Source organism: Saccopteryx leptura, chromosome 5 (genome assembly GCF_036850995.1).
Source record: "Saccopteryx leptura isolate mSacLep1 chromosome 5, mSacLep1_pri_phased_curated, whole genome shotgun sequence".
Classification (NCBI taxonomy): Eukaryota; Metazoa; Chordata; class Mammalia; order Chiroptera; family Emballonuridae; genus Saccopteryx; species Saccopteryx leptura.
The window spans coordinates 166,318,458-166,332,380 of NC_089507.1; the positions used below are offsets into that span (position 1 = coordinate 166,318,458).

Below are 13,923 nucleotides of genomic sequence, written 5' to 3' on the forward strand. Positions count from 1 at the left end.
CAGCAGTAGCGGCAGCGGCAGCAGCATCCGCGTTGAGCAGAGTGAGGCGAGCAGCCGGGCTGAGTCAGCATTCCCGGCCGGGGGCGCACGCGTGCCGTCCTCCCGGGCGAGCGCCGAAGTCCACACAGGTGCATGGCTGCCGGTAGCAGAGGGACCGGGTCGTTAGTACTTGCCTCTCATCCCGAAGTTCCTGACCCCAAGAGCACCGTGAATTCAGCATGTAATGCACGGAAAATCTCAGGCACGAACTGTCCTGAGGACAAAGCAGTGTGTCGGATCCCAGGCATTTCGGAACCCCGGGATCTCAGACTGTGCTTTCTGCTGACCGCCTCAAGTCCCCACGGACCATTTGGCACCTTCTCGAAGGCAAAGGCCTTACTCTCCGCATTCCCCTGCCGACCTGGCACGGGCTGCTTTCTTCGTTGGGGTTCAGATGACAAACTCGAGAGACCCTAGTCTGCTGTGTGTGCTTGGAGGGTCGCCACCAGAAGGAGTGGACGATCTGAATTTTAATTAAAAACAACAACACACAAAACACCTCTTTTCTCGCTGCCTGCTTTTCCCTCATGATTTGGGGGTATTGTCTGCTGGGTTAAATGCCTTTCTGTGCTGTTACTAAGCTCCGGCGTTGGTTTGGTGGGGACAGGTGTGTGCTGGTGTAGTGTTCTGTTAGGGCCAGTACTGTACAGCCAGGGGCACTGATTAGCTTTGCAACATTGTGGGAGTAACTAAACTTCTTGGAGCGTCAATTTCCAAATCTATAAATGGAGACAATGGCAGTACTCCCCAAAATTGAAGGGGTTAACTTACAATTCCTGTGAAGTTCAGATCAGAGTGACTGGCTATGGCAAGCTCTCAGTACCCATTAGTTCTTTTATTATTTTTTTTTATTGATTTTAGAGAGAGGAGAGAGAAAGGTGGGGAGGGGAGAGGAGTGGGAAGCATGAATCTTAGTTGCTTCTCTGCATGTGCGTTGGGGGTTTCTAACCAGTGACCTCAGCATTCCAGGTCCAGGCTATATGCACTGCGCCACCACTGATCAGGCCCTTTAGTTCTTGTGTCGTTATTTATGACGGTGGCTGACTCCTCACACACCCTGCAAGCCATATGTTTTACTTTAGTTGTTTTGGGACGAATCCACACATAAGGATATGTGGAAACTGTAATCACTAAAATGAAAACCCTTAGTGCTAAAATGAGGCAGACTGTAAGTGTGATCTTTGATATTTAGGATCTTACATAGCCTTGGGATTTCATTCACTATGGAAATGTCATATTTAATATGACACAGCATCCAGCATATTTGAGTCTTGCATAAGAACCTAGTGGTACAGCCTAGCAGTTACAACCAAGGGAGTCTAAGCAAGTCACGGAGAGGTCTTGGCACTTCACCTTCTGGATTTTAAAAATTAGAAGGAAATTGGCTGAAAGCCTGAGAGGTGAATGAATAATTGAGAAAGTCACTTCTGTGTATTTGTTCAAGTGAAACAATTGGCTGTCGGTAGGACAGAACTGTAATAATATAATAATGCATTGTCACTGTCATTTTTATTAATACTATAATTAACTTTTACAGGTTTGCTTTGCTCCCAACATGTTATTAAGTTCCTTACATGTGACCTAATTTTAACCCCATCATCAGTCTTAGGCAGCTGACACTCATCCCCATTTTAGAGTTGAGAACTGTTGAGGTACAAGTACTAGAGGGGTTTGCCCAAGGTTTCACAACGTTTAGAGACACACTGGCCCATTTTACAAGTAGAGCTCATCTAAAGTTTACGTTTGCCACCTCTGTTTGGGTGACAGAGAGTTGGCAGGAAGATGCGGCATCACCAGCCGCAAACCAGTGACTTTTGCCTGCCTAGTTAGAGGATTGTTCCCTTAATCCTAGTGAGACCTACTATGTAAACCCTTGCTTATTTCAGTCCTCCAGGGAAAGCAAAGACAGGGAGAGCACTGCATTGCCATGGTAACCCCCTCCCCAAACAAAACTAACTCTGTTTAGTTCTAAATCCGAACAAAAGAGCCTTTGGAGTCTGGAGTACAGGAACCAGAAAAATCAGGAAATTAAGGAAAGGGTTCATCTCCCCTCTTAGCCTCTTCTGTTGTGTCTCTGGCAACCAAGTGGCAGCAGAGTCCCTTGGCTCTCCACTCACAGTGGGCAAGGTTGTAGTGAAGCCTTTAAAAAGTCCCTCAGCCTTTTCTCTGGAAATCAGTTGGCTGTGAAAACCATCCCCACTGCTCTCTTTTGTAGACATCTCGCCTAGGGCCATTTGCATGAAAACAGATTCCTTTGTGCAAAGTTGGCCAGCCTGTTCTCTGTTAACAGTTTTAGTCCTTCTAGTCTTCATGTTGGGTTGCCAGGCAGATATGACCCTGGCTTGCAAATAAGCTCACTGCATTTACCAGCCCGTGAGAACTTCAACTTGGGGTAAGTAGATTGAAAGGAATCTTGTCTGGAGCTCAGGGGGGGGAGCAAGCCTACTTGTGAGGGCTGGGTTTTCAGAGCAGCCAGTGAAGAGAGAGCATTTGAGGGGCCTTCGACAGGAATCCTTGACTGCCCAGAACGTCATCTCTTTCCTGGGTGTCTGAGAATCCGCTGTAGCTCAGGCCTGGTGTTCCATCAGTCTTGCACAGCTGGCCTTGCCCCCCTTAACCAGAGCCAGGGATGCCCAGGGCGCCTGCTGTGCCCCGGGGGAATGTTGCATTGGTGTGTGAGGGTAACTGCCCTTCTCCAAGTCAGTGCATCGTGTTGAAGACGTGTTTCCAATAAAACTATCATATGCTTAGTAATTATCAAAATTTAAGTTTTAGTATAAATTATTACAGTAATAATTGTGATACTCAGTTCAGAAGGGATTTTTTAAAAATACTTGGAGTGAAGTGTAAAATGTTAAATTTCAATTTATGCACAATATCTCTATTTCAGAGAAATGGGATAAGTAATTAAATATTTTTGAACATGAAAGTGTATTGTTTGAGATAGAATGGAAATGCAGTTTTGCAAAAAGGAAAATGATATAACATTTCAAATTAATGGGGAATTTTTCTCATGTAGTTTCTAAACGAATGATGGTGGTTTTCATATTGTTCTGATGTTTATATTACACTTGATACATTTAAAAGTGTAGCTTAAGAATTTTACTCTTAAAATCACCTTTAGAAATACAACCAAAATGGTATTTTGGGCGGCTATTTGAAAATATGATGAAACATCAAAGAAAACTTAGAACTATACAAGGGTGGTGTGGACTGAACATTTGTGCCCACCCCCCATCTCTGCATTTACAGCCCTCCCCCCCCCCCAATGTGTTAGTATTTGTGAATGAGGCCTTCAGGAAGCATGAGGGTTAGACCAGGTCAGGACAGTGTGGGGCCCTCATGATTACATTAGTGCCTTTATAAGAAGAGGAGGAGAGAATTCTCTTTCTCTCTCTGGGAACACACTGGGGAAAGGTCATGTGAGGATACTGAGCAGGTGGCCATCTGCAAGCCAGAAGTGAGGCACTCACTGGAACACGACCACTCTGCCACCCTCATCTCGGACGTCCAGCCTCAGAACTTAAAAAAAAAAAATTTCTGTTGTTTATGCCACTCAGCCTGGGTTATTTTGTTACAGTAGCTTGAGCTGACTGATACAGAGGGCGTTTATTGTTTTTCCAAATTCTTTTAGAGGCTACCAAAGCAAAGAAACTTTGCAGGTCACTAAGTATGGTCCATATGAGGACAAGAAAGATATGCTCCCTACCTTTGTGGATAAGAGCTCCGCAGGGAGATACAACAAGCCCAACAGTCACCAAAGTGGACTGACAGTACAAGGCCAGGCAGGGGGTACAGAATTTATGACGTACGATGCTATAAATGTAAGATGCACATGAACTTGACCTTGAATCCCAGATCTGCCCTCAGTAGCCATGTCACCTTGGGCAAATTAGTTACCTTCTTTCTATCTCAGTCTGCTCATTCTTGACAGGGGGATAATACCGGCTGAGGGCAGGGGCGCTTAACCCTGCCCCGGGTGGCTGGTTAACCGAGTTAACATGTGTAAGGACCGGTGTAACATGGGGTGGGTGTGTGGGTGGGGGAGGGGTGAAAAGAATGAGAGGAAGGCTGGAGGTAGGAGCGAGTGTGCTGGTTTTGGGGACAGGGAGATAACCTCCCCACCCGTGGAGGTTGTGGCGATCTGACTCCTGTCACGCCTGGTTACCATTTGGCCCAGTGTTGATGCTCTATCACTGGGTGCATTCATCTCATTTACTCTGGAGTAAGTTTTTTTTTTTTTTTTTTTTTTTGGAGTAAGTTTTATTTGATTCCAACATTGATATTTGTTCCAAGACTTCTCAGTATTCAGAGTTTACTGCTCTTATAGCTTTGTCATCCTCTCTCACTTAAAAGAAAAAAAAAAAGAACATTGCTTTGAGGAGGCATCTGTAAACTATCCCAAGCTGATTGCAGAAGTCCTCAAAACAAAATAAAATCAAAATTATCAGAACCAAGTGATTTAGATCACATTGCTTTAGGATAAATACATGTCATATTAAACTTTTATCACATGGTTGCGGGTCATGAAATCTAACTGGAAATATTGGAAAGGGCTGTCTATGGGACCACTGGGTTTTGCTCCAATTAAATCAGGCTTTTTTTGGATAATTTGTGGTGCTGCCCCACCCATCGTGTTCCTCAAAGCCCCAGGAACAAAAAACCTGCTCTCCTGCTATGTTTCTTGCCCAGAGGGAGATGACTGGCTTTCCCCATCTTGTCCAAACACGCACAGCCTGTCCTGCTGTTCCCTGGAACAATACAGGAGAGGTTTCTATTTTAACTCTTTTGTCATGGTGCACTTTTGCATTTCCAGGAGAGTAAGGGGAATGACAAAAAGAAGTTAGAGGGGTGCTCTGGGCTGTGTTATGGAAAGTAGGCAAGGAGGGCCCCTGCCCTGCCATGCCTGGTGAAGAGCTGTGGTCTCCTTAGCTGAGTCTGGATGCTGTAAGCAGGCAGGGTTGTTATACCCTAAGGCTTAGTTTTAAGACTAAGCCTTTCCCACCCTAAGTGACTTTGTATCAGAGATTTTCTTGTTTGTCTATTGGATGCTTAGTAAGGGTATATGGCAGCACTGGGTACAGGAAGCGCCCGTCCTTCCATCCCACGCCCATTGCTCCTCTATCCCAGCAGAGTCTGCTCATAGTAACCGACTCATGAGCCCTGATGGACACCGTCATCTCCCAGGCCACAAAACCACACCCCAGAGGATGTGGTCCCTCCTCTCAAAAGTGTTGACGGTCTAGTTTAGAAGACAGGTCACATGTGTGATACTCACCCAAAACAGCATTTCAACAAGCGCCCTGTTGTGAGTGAGAATCTCAGAAAAGGGGGAACTTAGCAAGGTCATCTGAGTTTTGGGAAGTGATGAGAGGAAGGAGGGCTTTCAGGGTGGGGTGGAGCAGGCTTGGCCATCGTTGTTCCTGTTATATGCACTTGTTTGGCACCCACTTTGCATGTCACCTTGACCTGTTATATTGTCCAAAACCAGATTTGCTGGTGGCAGTGTACTCCAAGGACCATGCCCGATGTCACCAGATGGCCCAGACTGAGAGACCTGGCTCATGGTTTCCCGAAATGACACAGACAGTTGTGGGATTATGTGACAAGGAAATAAAGTTTGAAGCTTTAAAAAAGTAGCAAACCAGCCTGACCAGGAGGTGGCGCAGTGGATAGAGCATCAGACTGGGATGCGGAGGACCCAAGTTCAAAACCCCGAGGTCACCGGCTTGAGCGTGGGCTCATCCGGCTTGAACGTGGGCTCACCAGCTTGAGCATGGGGACGCTGGCCTGAGCGTGGGATCATACACATTGTCGCTGGCTTGAACTCAAGGTCGCTGGCTTGAGCAAGGAGTCACTCAGTCTGCTATAGCCCTCTGGTCAAGACACATATGAGAAAGCAATCAATGAACAACTAATGAGACAAGGAGCTGCAACAAAGAATTGATGCTTCTCATCTCTCTCCCTTCCTGCCTGTCTATCCCTATCTGTCCCTCTCTTTGTCTCTCTATCTCTGTCACAAAAAATAAAAAATATTAAAAAAAAGCTGCAAACCAGAATGATTCTTCACTGTCCCTGCAGAATTGTTTCTGACCATGGTGTTTGGAGCTTCTGCCTTCTCTGGGTTCAGAATCCCACTGCAGAGCCTGCTGACAAACAGTGGTGACAAAGACAGCCCAGAGCTACCAGGGAGTCCGGATTTCACCAGTTATCTTGCTTAGTATTAATTGTAGTAGTGCTTTGCTCTTGCATGGTACTTTTATCATAGTGTTCTCTTATTTGCCATCTCTTCATCCTGAAAACAGTCACATGGTGGAATAACCGTAGCCACCGTTTCTGAACACTTGCTGAGAGCAGCTGCTGGTGTTGGGTGACTTCATTCTCACGTTTGGTTTGGGATGGAGGAAGTTTACTTTGGCTTTGCTTTTTGTTTGAGTGGGGAAACTGAGGTACAGAGCAATTTAGTAGTGTTGGTCAAATAAGTTTGTAAATATGATATATAAATTTGCTCACTTATAGTTTGTATTGGGTGTGGGGGACAGGCTGTAAGCAGGCAGGGTTGTTATACCCTAAAGCTTAGTTTTAAGACTAAGCCTTTCCTACCCTAAGTGACTTTGTATCAGAGATTTTCTTGTTTGTATATTGGATTAAAGGTTTTGATTTCTACACTATAAAATGGAGCAGACTGGGAGCCTGTTCTCTCTCGGTTCCTGAGATTAGCATTAGAGGAGAGAGCAGAGAAAGGAAAGCAGAGAAAGGCCACATAGAGGAGAGGAGAAGCAGCCAAGATGGCAGAGTGCTGAAGGAGAAGCCAGTTTGTGCAGAGTTTGTACAGAGAGAAAGAGATGAGAAACAGAGGTGAGTAAGGCTGGTGAAGTACAAACCTTTGATTCTAGGAAACTCGGATAAGTCAGTGACTTTGGGAGCCCTGAATGGAAAGGGAAGTGTTTTCCCACTGTGTGTATTACTTCCCCGCCAGGTGCAAGCTAGGATTAAAGCAAATGGCCCACCAGTTCTTGGCTCCATTGTTTCATTACCGTCTGTCCTAATCAAATTCAAACCTGCACGGGCCAAGCAGCTGTGATGGTGGCCGTGGCTACTGGCTTGACAAGTCGCTTACCCAAGGTCACACAACTAACAGATGACTGTGCTGAATCTAGACACACATCCGCCAGGAAGCAGGCCAACATCCCCAAATTCAGTTCCCCAAATGCAAATTTCCCAAGTAATTGCTTCACTGGATTGAGCATTTACCAACCCCCCTCCAAGTTTTGGTCTCATCCCGACTTCCGTGCCTGCCTCACCCCCAGAGGTTCTCAGATAAAAGCTTACCTGGAATCTGTCTCAGTCAGCTTGGGCTGCCATAATAAAATACCATAGTGAGGCTTAAACAACAGACATTTACTTATCACAGTTCTGAAGGCTGTAATGTCTAAGATCAAGGTGCTGGGTGACTGGGATCTTAGTGAGAGCTCTCTTCCTGGCTTTCCGGCAGCTGCCTTCTCACTGTGTCCTCACATGTTGGAGAGAGCAAGCTCCTGCCTATCCCTTCATCCAAGGGCACTAATCCCATCATGAGGGCCCCACCCTCATGACCTCATCCAACCCTAATTACCTCCCAGAAACCCCATTGCTTTGGGGGTCAGGAATTAATTTATGAATTTGGAGAGCACACAAACATTCGGTCCATAACAGAATCCAACGCATTTCATTGCAGAGATGGAACAGATCTGGGGGAAGGATAAATCTGCAAAAACCCAGAAAGGATCATAAGTAGCATTTAAGAGAAAGTTCCCTATTCTCCTGAAAAACGAAACATTTTTCTACATGAACCCACTGATCATTGTTAACAAGACATGGAGAAAGATAAGCTGTATGATGTGGGCCTGCCAGAAAATTCAAACCTGAGTCTGATCTTACCTCTAGATCTGCAACTCAGTTTACAGGGAGAATAGGGGATTGGGAAACATTTGAAATGACATCATGGATACAGTCAGCCAAAACCAAAATTTAAGAAATTTTATAGGACCGACAACTGAATTTATAAGTATATTGTAGGGAAAAGAGAAGAGATACTTATAAATGAAACGAGACACATGGACTTTGTTTGGAATCTGATTAGAACAAAGTGACTGTAAAATAATCATTGATGAGACAAGGGGGAGGACATTTAAACACTGATTGGATTTTTTATATTAAAAGTGGTTGTTAATTTTTAAAGGGGGCTATTAATAGAATTGTAGTTATAGTTTAAAAGAATCCTTATGTTTTAGAGAACCAGATAGAAACGTTTGCAGATGAAATGACATGGTGTCTGGCGTTGGCTTCAAAATAAGCCAGTGTTTGTGGAAGGTGAGGGGAAGAGACAGAAAAAACAACCGGACCGGCCACATGTTGATAATTGTTGAATCTAGACACTGGATGGGCGTGCATGAGTTTCTCAACTTTTGTACATTTGACAACTTCTGTAATCAAATGTTTAACAAAGAGTAAGTCAGTGCCACTTTGTCAAAAATTCTTTAAAAATGTGAGAAACAGACTTTCTGGGAGTGTCATTTTAGGGGATTGACCTTGAGCCCTTTCCTCTTAACCTCACCTCTCCTGAGTTTTCTTCTCAAGAGGCGGATAGAATTTAGAGAAAGGATGTGTTCAGCGGCCCATCCACTCTTTCTGTTTTTTATTTTTTCCTGACCTGATTTCAAGGAACCAGGTATAATTTCCACAGGGCAACGGTGTTTGGTGTTTAGATGTATAGCATGGCGCCACCTCTGCCTTTGCAAGTTGGCTCCTGCCCCCTGGCTTCCTTCTGTGACAGTCCCAGCAGGTGGTTCAAGCATAGAGGCAGGCTGGGCGTCACGGGCACCCTGTGGGCGAGGTTCCTGGCATCCTTGGGTTCACTGACACGGTATTCTCAACAACAGTGTCTGGCTTGAGGTCTTCAAGCTGGGGAAAAAAATCCCGCATTTTAATTATCTAAGAGGAATTGATCTCCAAGCCTGTATGGAGACAGTCAGTCAGTCAGTGATTTCTTTGGCTCCGGTTATAAGATAAGTACGTCCTGGGTATAAAATGCAGGACTTGATAATCTAGTTAACACTGCTGTGTGCGGTATTTGAAAGTTTCTCAGAAAGCAGACCCTAAAAGTTCCCATCATGAGGACAAAAACGTTTCTTCCTCCTTTTCTTAAAATTGTGCCTCAATGAAATGATGGATGTTAACCAAACTTACTGTGGTAATCATTTCACAACATATGTAAACCAAGTCATTAGGCCGTACTCCTTAATCTTATACAGTGCTGTGTGTCAGTGATATGTCAATAAAACTGAAAGAAGAAAAACAGAACAGGAACAGAAAGGATTTCCTTGCATTTTCTGTGGAGCTGAGCCCGAGCTCCCCAGATGTGCTCTAAGAAAGCCATCTTTCTGAGTTGGGCCAGCCCCAAACCCATATGGTAGGGTCTCAGGGCAAATTAGGGGCCATGAGGGCATTGATTACACATAGACGTTAATCACTTCAGTCACTGTTTATCTTGGCTACCAGGGTAAGTGGATTTTCCGCTCCACTTGGGCTTGGATGAAGGTGAGGCCAGATTTAAGCAGGAGGTCGTTTTAAGGGTCATGCGAGGGCAGGGAGTGCTGCACCTTGAAATTCTGCGCCCTAGGCACTTGGCTTGCATCTCACGCTGTCTCTCACCTTGCCAGGGAGGTGGACTCCTCACTTCTCAGCTCCTTCCTCACCTGTCCTGTTGTTGCAACACACTTGTTCCTTCTCAGCAGAGCCGCCTGCGGTCTGTTCTGTTGGGCGTGGGCAGAGCTCGCCGCTGGGGCCCAGACCCACCCGCCTCCCCACTGCTGGCTGAGCCTGTCTTCCTCCTGACTTCCTGGAGCCCTGGCAGGCTCTGCTGCCACTGTTTCTCCTCTGGGCTTGTGGCCCCATCGCTTCCCCCTTCTCTCTTCCCGACCCTTCCAGAAAGACCCTACCCTCTCAGGGAGGTTGTCCCTGACCTCCCCCTTACACTTTGTACCAGCTCACGCCCACACGCCGGATCCTCGTCCTGCTAGGATTTTCTCCCTGCCACGCTTGTTTCCTCCTTCCCCCCAGCCCCCCAACCAGACGTGCCACGAGGGCAGCGGGTTTTGTGTTTTGTTCGCTGCTGTGTGCACAGTGCCTAGATCAAGACCTGTTGCTTCATCAGTCGGCATTGGCCGGGTAGATGTCAGTGCACAGGGGAGTCGTTTCAGATGGCGCTTGGGCAGCTGGGTCCCCAGGCCCCTCCTGGCAGCCCCCACGTGACTCCCAGCCCAGCAGGCGCAATGACCAGGGCCTGATCTGCCGGTAAAACAACAGTGCCCTGCCCCCAGGGACCACCCTCCCTGAGTGCCTTTGTCTTCTTTGGCCTTGGCTCATCTGAAGCTCTGTCTCTGGAAAACCACCAGAGCCCTCTGCCAGCACGGTCAGCTGGACCTTCTGGTTGTTTCAGCTGTTCTCAGGGCTCTCTCGCAGGCCGCTTGGCCACAGGAAGGCTCCCAGGGAGCCAGGGTCAGGTGGCCGTCCAGCTCTGGTATTCAGACACTGCAGAGCACATCTTCAGGTTGCCTCATCCCGGTCACTCCTCAACCCTTGTGAACAGCAGCTCGCCTGCTGATCACGCTACCTCCACAAGTACCTTTTCCTATAAATAAGCCCAGAACCCGAAGGGAGGCCAGACTTGAGCAGACTCAGCAGTTCTGCTTTGAAATGGGGGTCGTAGTAAAAGAGTAGAAATCCTCACCAAGTTGATTGGCAGCTCAAGTTTACTCTGCTGCTGCCCAAGGAGCAGGGAGACAGGGCATGGTCCATGCTTGTGCTCAGCGAGGATCTGCCCCAGGCCTCTGCTCCCAGGAACAGATGGGCCTTCCTCCCCGAGCTTGTTGAGCCAGGTGGTCAGGCACCTTCCGTCCACTGGAAGGAGGGGTGAATGCTTTATTTGCCAAAGACTCCCCCTTTCTTCCTTAGCGCAAAGGAGGGCACCTTGCTCACATCCACTTTCTCTTCTGAGGGGGAGGGACGTGAGTAAAGAAAAACTTGGGAGAGATGAGGCACTGAGCTCAATGTCTCATCTTGGATCTTTTAAAAATACTCCCATGTTACAGAAGTATAATTGACAAATAAAAATTGTATATATTTATGTTGAATGACATGATGTTTTGATTATGAAATGATTACCACAATGAAGCTAGTTAACATATCCATGCCCTCACAGAGTACCATTTGTACTTTTGTTTTGGCTGTGATGAAAACATTGAAATCTACTCTCTTAGCAAATTTCAAGTTTGTAGTACCTATAGTATTACTAACTAGTTACCATGCTACTTTTAGTGCCTCAACGCACTGGGCCGGTGCACTCTAACCAATTGAGTCATGGCTGCAGGAGGGGAAGAGACAGAAAGAGAGAGAGAGAAAGAGAAGTGAGAGGGGGAGGGGAGGAAAAGCAGATGGTCGCTTCTCCTGTGTACCCTGACCAGGAATCGAACCAGGGACATTGACATGCCAGGCTGATACTCTACTACTGAGCCAACTGGCCAGGGCCAAATTTAACTTCTTTAGATTCCCACATGTAAGTGTAATCATGAAGTGTTTGTCTTCCTGTGTCTGGCTTATTTCACTTAGCCGGATACTTGCTAGGTTCATCCAGGTTGTACATGAGAGGATTTCCTTCTTGTTAATGGCTGAATAATATTCCATTGTTTACATATATATATATTTTTAAAGTTTGTTTGTTTTTTATTTTTATTTATTTATTTATTTTTTACAGAGACAGAGAGTGAGTCAGAGAGAGGGATAGACAGGGACAGACAGACAGGAACGAAGAGAGATGAGAAGCATCAATCATTAGTTTTTCATTGCGCGTTGCAACACCTTAGTTGTTCATTGATTGCTTTCTCATATGTGCCTTGACCGCGGGCTTTCAGCAGACCGAGTAACCCCTTGCTGGAGCCAGCGACCTTGGGTTCAAGCTGGTGGGCTTTTCCTCAAACCAGATGAGCCCTCACTCAAGCTGGCGATCTCAGGGTCTTAAACCCGGATCCTCTGCATCCCAGTCCGATGCTCTATCCACTGCGCCACCGCCTGGTCAGGCTATATATATATATATTTTTTTTTTACATATATTTTATATGCAGCACATTTGCTTTATTCATTCATCCACTGATGGACACTTAGGTTGTTTTCATATCTTGGCTGTTGTGCAAAAATGCAGCCATGAACACAGGTGGAGGTATCTCTTGAAGATACTGACTGCATTTCCTTTGGACAAATACCCAGAAGTGGGATTCCTGGGTCATCTGGTTGTTCTGTTTTTAATGTTTTGAGGAACCTCCATACTGTTTCCCATAATGTCACCTTGGATCATGTTGGGGTTTTTTTCGGCTTGGATCTTAATCAAAGTCTGTGGCTTGGACTCCATTCTTAGAATGTCCAGTTTGCCTTTTCATCATAGTTTTAAAAAAATAAAGAGGGAAAAGATGAAGTGTCTCCCTGGAAGTGTGGGCATGAAGGATAATGCAATGGAGCACTAGCTAAATTAGCTTATTTCCATTCCATGAAATGTTAAGTATTTAATGATTCTCTTTGCAAATCCTCAAAGGAATGTTTTTATCACGGAACTCTGAAGCAAGACAGTCTATGTTCTCACCTTAATTTTCTCACCTTTCTTATGTGAATTAAAAAAAAAAATTCCGAGTCGGGTCCTTCTGAAATGGATTATCAACCAAGAATGAGGCCACGCTAGTCTTCCAAGCTTTAAGAAGAAAAATCCTCCTGTGATTGTTGCTCATGGGCAGAAGCCAGGGAAAACGAGGCCAGGAATCAACCAGCAGGTCCACAAGTGTTTGCTAGGCGCCCTCCTTGTGCAAGGGCTCTTTCTTCTAGAAAGGGAGAAGTCTTTGGGGCCTCAAGATCAACAAATACCAGTTGAATCTAATTGACTTTGAAATAGTAATGCTCCCTTTGGAAAACAGAAAAATTTGCACTTCTGAACAATTGATTCATTGGCCTCTGGATGACCATGACTGTTTACTTGGACTTCCTTTTTATGGTTGAGCCGGTATCTGCCCATCCTTCTGAGTTTATCTAGGTCTTCCAGACTTTACATATGTCCAGATAGCCCTGTCTCCGCGGGTCAGCCACTGGGTTGGCCTCGCGGGCTATGAATTCATTCCCAAGGCCGGGGTCACCACTGGAGCTAGGTCTGCCGTACCTCGGCCCTAGTGGCATCTTCATGCTGCAACGTGGTCCTCCTTTCATCTTCTCCAGAGGTTGGGTGTTCAGCTGAGCTTTTTATTTGGTCTAGAACGTCAAGTCTTTCTCTCCTTACTAACTTTGTGAATGTAGGTCTTTTAAGTGAACTAAGGGTGATATGGTTTTATTTTACGGTTCCTGTTTGTAAGCTGGGTTGAAAGTGTAACCTTCAACTCCTGTCTTTCCAAATGGAACCTGATGTATTGTTTTCATGTTTGTCCACTGAAGCTGAGTCATCCCCAGTTAGGTTAGTCATCTCTGGTTAGGTTAGTTTTCATCTAGGACCAGAATTGGGATTTATTTTTCCCAGGCATCTCACTAATGAAAATGATTCAAAGACCAGCAGGGTAGGACTTTGGGGGGAGCTTGTTAGAAATACAGAACCCAGGCCCAGCCTTCCCTACTGAACCTGCATTTTGGTAACATCCCCGGATGATTTGTAGGTACATCAAAGTGTGAGAAACACTGGTTGAGCATGTCTTTAGATTTTCTTATTAAAAATTGCATTATCAAGATGTAAAGAGACACAGTTCCCTTAAAAATTTTAAAAAATTGTTTTCTACTGTTTTATTATTGAAACGTTTGAAAGATACAGCAAAATGAAGA

The 13,923-nt window shown here is 45.7% G+C and overlaps 1 protein-coding gene across 14 annotated transcripts in view; it reads left to right on the forward strand.

Annotated features, from left to right (window-relative positions):
• ARSG (arylsulfatase G) overlaps positions 1–13,923 on the forward strand; it is a 104,838-nt gene that overhangs the window by 28,873 nt on the left and 62,042 nt on the right. The gene's annotated exons all lie outside the window — the stretch shown is intronic.